This window comes from Molossus molossus, unplaced genomic scaffold (genome assembly GCF_014108415.1).
Source record: "Molossus molossus isolate mMolMol1 unplaced genomic scaffold, mMolMol1.p scaffold_m16_p_15, whole genome shotgun sequence".
Lineage (NCBI taxonomy): Eukaryota > Metazoa > Chordata > Mammalia > Chiroptera > Molossidae > Molossus > Molossus molossus.
The window spans coordinates 56,112,682-56,118,681 of NW_023425350.1; the positions used below are offsets into that span (position 1 = coordinate 56,112,682).

Consider the following 6,000-nt stretch of genomic DNA (forward strand, 5'->3'; position numbering starts at 1 on the left):
CGTCCCCCTGGGGCCTTAGGTGGCACCAACTTGCCTATTCCCTCCCCAATCCGCTCTGGTTTCGGGGTTCTGGAAGTCGCCAAAAGCGCGCTGCGAGCTGGGTGCCTCCGAAAGGAGCCAGGTAAATGAGTTCAACATGAGCCACGGAAATTTCAGGCAGGTCCGCACCCCGCAGGCCCGGGGTCAAAGCCAATCACTGCCGCTGGCCGGCCAGCCAAGTCGCCGCTCGCGGAGGCGGAGGAGCAAAGAGGCGCCGAGATTTGGAAGGCACGCACCCCCGAAGCCAGGCTGCAACGGCAGGGAGCTGAGATCGGTCGGATCGAGGGGATGGGGGGTGAGGGACGGGAGAAGCAACAGGAAAGTAGGAGGAAGAGGAGGTGAAAAGAAAGCGCTGCGAAGCAGAGTTCCCTGGGGGACCCAGCCTACAACACCTGGGCAGGTCGGGAACAAAGCTGCGGCTTCAGGTCAGAAGTGCTCCGGATGCATCCGCAGCGGGGCGCTCCGGGGCAGCCAGGTGGGGCTGGGGATGCCGGGCGCCCCGGCGCCCCCGGCGCGCTCTCGGGCGCCGCTTACCTTCGCCAGGGCCGCCCGCACGCACTTCCGGGGGCTGCGCGCTGGGGGCGCGGGCCGAGCTGGGGGGACTGCAGCGGGTCACCCAAGGAGGAACGCGACAAATCCGTGCCCGGGGCTTGGGCCGGCGCTGGTGCCTCGGAAAGAAATCCCAGCGGAAGAGCCGCCAGGGACTGCGCGGAGAGCCGGGTCCCGGCCTCGGCGCTCACCGGCGATCGCGCCAAGCCCCGCAGACGCTGGAGGAGCCCGAGTCAGAGGGAGGAAAAGGTTGTCTCATTTCCTTCGGTCTCCCCACTCCTCCGCCCCCTCTGCTCCGGACCTGCCCTCCCTCTCCCCCGCCCCCTTCCCCAAGCCAACGGCCCATGTGGGCGCTCTGAAGACGCGAAACCTGAACGGCTGCAGCGTGCGGCGCCTCCCTCCTCGCCAAGTTAGTTCCCGCTCCCAACCTCCTGCCTGCCGCCCCGCGATTCCGACAGTCTCCAGGACCCTGGAAGGTTCCCCACCGGCACTGCACCCAGTCCGGGCGCTCTGGTCTTTCCCCCTGCTGGGACGAGCCCAGATTTAAAAGCAGACTTCTAAGCTCCCGCGGCCTCCATCGTCCCGTTCCTGTCCCACTGCCTGCTTTGAGCCTGTATTAAACCACTCAACCCAGACAGGAAATACTTACTTTGTTAAATTTGATCAACCGCCCCCGCCCCCAGTGGGGAGTTTTAAAGCCTGATGCATAATCTCAAAAGAGTGTTCATTTTGATTAGAAGGAGAGCAGCTGAGGTCTTGGGCTTTGCTCATTCAGAGTTGGGGGTCTGTTTGTTAATTCAATGACTGTGGGGAGCCTAATAGGCATTGAGCTGGGCAGAAACGAACCAGAAGGGAATACTGTTCCTAAAATCGTCCAAGGTGATTAGTGCAGGCGCGCGGGGGGGGGGGGGGGGGGTGAATGCTGTGGTCTCTTAAGAGATCGCTCAACAACTGGAATAACATTCTGCCCAGTAAAAGCTGCATGGCCAGAGGCAAGAAGGAGAAAGCCCTGTCAGGAGGCAGTCTAGCAGAGAACACAGCCAGGAGGGGAAGTGATGGTGGGCAAACAGGGAGGAGAATGTTGAACCAGTCTATCAAGAGAGGACAGAAGCAGCAGGGAGCACGTGGGATAGAACTGATGAGACCTAGTGACCAAGAGCCCAGAGGCTCCTAGTGACAGTGGCTGACAGACTCCCAGAGCATCTCTGGAGCTGCTGCTCCACATGTGGCTCTAGGGCTGGTAGTATTAACATCAACGGGGAGCATGTTAGATATGGGGACTTTCCAGCTCCACTTGTTTCACTCAGTCAGAATCTGGATTTTAACAAATCCCCAGATGATTCAAATGTTCATTAGCATTTTGGAAGCACGTCTCTTTACCCCACTTAGTGTGTATTAGACTGACTGTATATTAGAAACACCTGGAGAGCTTTAAAAACCAATATGAGGCCCCCGCTCCACCCCCACAAATACTTATTTAATTGGTCTGGGGTGGGGCTTACAACATCAGTATTTTTTAAATGCTTTCCAGATGACTTAATGTAGTCAGAGTGGAGAACCACTGCTCTAGACTTATTCAAGAGCTACTTCATTTAACCTTGAAATGCATCTGTTCAGAAAGGAAAAGAACACCTGTGTGTGAATGAAAATGTAATGGCAAGTTGTAGCCCTAAGACAGAGGTAACTGTCAGCTGGAAAGAGCCTCAACCAGATTCTAGCCACGGATGGCCACTAAATTGCTATCTAAACTTGGACCAGTACTCCCCTGCCAGGCCTCAGCTTCCTTATTGGTAAAATACACATTTGACTAACTTTACACTCTACCTTCTGGGATGCAAGGTGCCATCATCAGAGCTTCCCTCACTCCCCAGCTTTATCAGCAGAAAAAGGAAGAAGTGGTGTTAAGAAGAGGATTTTCCTGGTGTAGTATTGTGTGTACCAGCCTCGTACACAGCCATCCATGCATGAACACCAGAGATCAAAGGATTGTGTGCCAAGCACAGAGCTACACACATAATTGCATAATCTCGAATAAATGTGCTCAATCAATGTGTACTAAATAAACGAATAAATAGAGCACAGATGCCAGTTGCATAGACTTTCCGTGAACGGGCCCTAATCCAGAGCCTATGCATTTGCCCTCTAAGCCAGAGGAAAGACATTTGGAAACACTCTGACCCATGAGCCTAGCTTTGGATTTAAAGCTACTACTATGAAGACCTGCTAACATTTGTTGAATGCTTACTGCACACCTGGCATTGTGCTAAATGCTGAGCTTAGCATCACCATATTGCATTATAATGGTGAAGATACTGTTGAACCCCCGCACTCCAACAGGTTTGAGGAATCACAGATACAGAGGGATATGAGCTGCCATCTGGAGCAGCCTCTGCCTCTTGTGCAGCTGACACAGGTGGCCAGAGAGTCCCACTGGGGGGTCTTACAGATCATTTTCTGGAGCATGCATCCTTGCATAGAGGTCAACCTTGAAGGAAGGGTTTTGGAATGATAGTTCCAGGGTCCTACAGAAACAGACACTCTTAGAAGCTATCTCAGGGGACCCATGGGCTATGGCCAAGCCTTGGAAAGGGGCTCTTCAAAGCTACCTGCTTCATGGATATATGTGTGTGTGTACCCACGTGTGTGTGTGTGTGCACGTACTGCCTTTTAACCGGAGCCTCTTAGGTGCCAAGCCCCAGACCTCTTCACATATATATCTTTTTATTCTAACAGCATCCTGACAGGTTAAGTACTCTTGTTTTCTTATTTTATAAATAAACTGAGACATCATGACGTGACGATCCGTTTGTCCTTGCAACCAAGTTTCTTAGCATCCTATGGACACCACTGGCAACCTGCACGTCACACATAATCCTCACCTGGGGAGTGTTTTGAAATAAGTTGGGCTTCAGACCAGATCCATTAATTCCGAATCTCTAGGGGTGGGGCTTTTTTTTTAACTTAAAACATGCAGTGAGGATTGAGAAACACTTCTACAGGAAATGCAGAAACAAAGCCTAGGTCCTAACAGATGAGAAGTTTACGAAACAGCAAGGAACTCAGTCTAGTAGTGATCTCCAAAAGTCATCAGGAATAGAAAGATATCGAAATTGTTCCCTTGTCCAAAGCATGTTAAGACAGTTGCCAAGCTGACAAAAAATTTTTGGACTTATCTCAACCTTGAGTGAGTGAGGTCATCCCTACATGGTCAAGGGTAGGAATTCTCATTCCATCTCTGGAAAGTACAAATGATTGAAACCAGAATTCTTGCCCCTTCTCCTATGGCACTACAATTTACAAGAAGCCTTCAAACACCCAGCACTTATGGATTCCAGAAGGAGTAAATGATCTCCAGGAGCTGAGGGGCAAAGCAGTCATGTAAACCAAATAGCGAAAGACAAAGGAAATGCCTCATGGCCCGAGAGGCTAATGGATGTGCAGACAGAGACACCAATGTGTCATCACTCCTGATGTCACTTTAGGAAAATCAGAAGGCTGAGACTTTTTAAAATGTGCTGCCCTACGGTCATTTCATATCTATTCATCTTAGCAAAAGTAAGCTTGAAAAGAAAAGGAGTACTTGTTTAACATGTTAGTTTGGGGAGGCAGGAAAATTTCTTTTTCTTTCTTTCATCTTCTTTTTAACCCACTGTCTCACGTTTGTCATTACATTCCTGATCAAGTAATGGGATTTCTGTGAAGATCCATGGATAGCCACTAGCCAGGTGGCACTTGAATTCCTTCATTCCACAACAGCCTGCTGAAATGAAACTAGTCATTTGATAGTATTAGCTGCTAACACCTCCTAGACACCAAAGGTCGAAGAATACAGCACCGCACATGTACAGTCCAACCTTTCACCAACTTTTTACAAGGTCTAATAGATGCCTTTAGTCACCAAATAAATCAATGTTGACGGCTATACCCCTTTCAAAGTTCCAGTTTCCAGATGCAGACAACTAAATTATAAAATCCATGTTCACAAGGCCTGCTGTTCCTCTTCAGAGAGTGATGTCTTTCTTACCTGTGCGGAGCAATGTGAGGGAATGCTGGGAACACCATTCAGGTGTTTCGATGAAATTTTAAAGCAGTAAACAGTCCAGGGAATAGAAGCACACAGCTGAGTCCCCACAGTGTTCTAATCTTCTCCCCTACCTTTCTTAAAATGTTTTGTGCCCAGAAGGGATGAGATAATGAGGAACAAGCGTCAATTAAGCATGTCTTCAATCTATTTAGAAGTAGAGGCTTATCTTCACGGAATTATTTTCTCATGGCCCCAGTCAGTAGACTAGAGAGCTAAATACTCCTGGCTAAACCACTTTATCTTGCTCGAGGTAATAGAGTAGAAATCAAAATATTTCTCTAGCCAGTTGCTGTTGCCCAATACAACGCTACCTCTGATTAATGATAGGTTTTAAATCAAAACATATTCCCCAGTTAAACTATAAACATAGCTGAGTGTACATTTCGCTTCATTTTCCATAGGGAGATTTTCATGCCCAGGCTAACACCTCTACTTGTTCATCTTGGCCAACAAGGTTAAATAAGCATGAACGGAACTTTAATAAGTCATCCACACAAAATACTCTGTTATAGCCAACAGGAAGCCACTGTAAAAATGAGAGGTTTCAATCATTAAAAAAATGAAGCAATGGAACTATAAAACATGCCCCGTGAAATTGCTAATAGTGATCTTTCAAAAAATGCAAGTTAGATCCCTACCACAACATGGCAGATACCAGACCCTAAATAGCTGTCTATTAGCTAAATATGTCTACTTTTATATTGAAAATACTATTGATTCACATAAAATTGAGACACCCATGACCTATTAAAAACTATACTTCATATGGAGCAAACTATTAAAAGTCACATTTTTTAGAGGAATAAGAAGCACTAGAGTTCGCCCTGGCCAGTTTTGCTCAGCAGTTAGAGCATCGGCCTGTGGACCAAAGAATCTCGGGTTCGATTCTGGTCAATGGCACATACCTCGGTTGCGGCTCAGTCCCCAACCCTGGTCCAGGTCCTATGGGAGGCAGTAATCGATGTGTCTCTCTCACATAGATGTTTCTCTCTCTCTCTTTCCCTTCCTCCCTCCCCACCTCCCTCTCCCTTTATCTGCAGATAAATGGAAAAACAGAAAAATATCCTCAGGTGAGGATTAAAAAAAAAAAAGACACACAAGAGTTCAAAATACAGTATAAACTCGGAATTAAGGTAGCTCCGCCTAACAGCATAGCTGGGCCCTGTCTCATGCTCCCTTACAAGGCTGCCTGCAACCTTTTCCAAATTCCTCAGAGGCTTCTTTCCTGTAACTGCAGGGTGCAAGCTTGAGAAATAGAGTGATTCGTTCTGAAAGAAAAAATGAGCAAACACAGAACGGAGACAAAGCATGCCCCACTGTTCATTTCC

General features: G+C 48.2%; 1 protein-coding gene across 1 annotated transcript in view; it reads right to left on the bottom strand.

Annotated features, from left to right (window-relative positions):
* Positions 1–821, bottom strand: part of EVA1A (eva-1 homolog A, regulator of programmed cell death) — a 55,012-nt gene extending 54,191 nt beyond the window's left edge. Inside the window, exon 1 of the mRNA XM_036263213.1 lies at positions 574–821. The gene's annotated coding sequence lies outside the window, so the exon portion shown is untranslated. The remainder of the gene's footprint in view (positions 1–573) is intronic.
* Between the last annotated feature and the right edge of the window lie 5,179 nt (positions 822–6,000).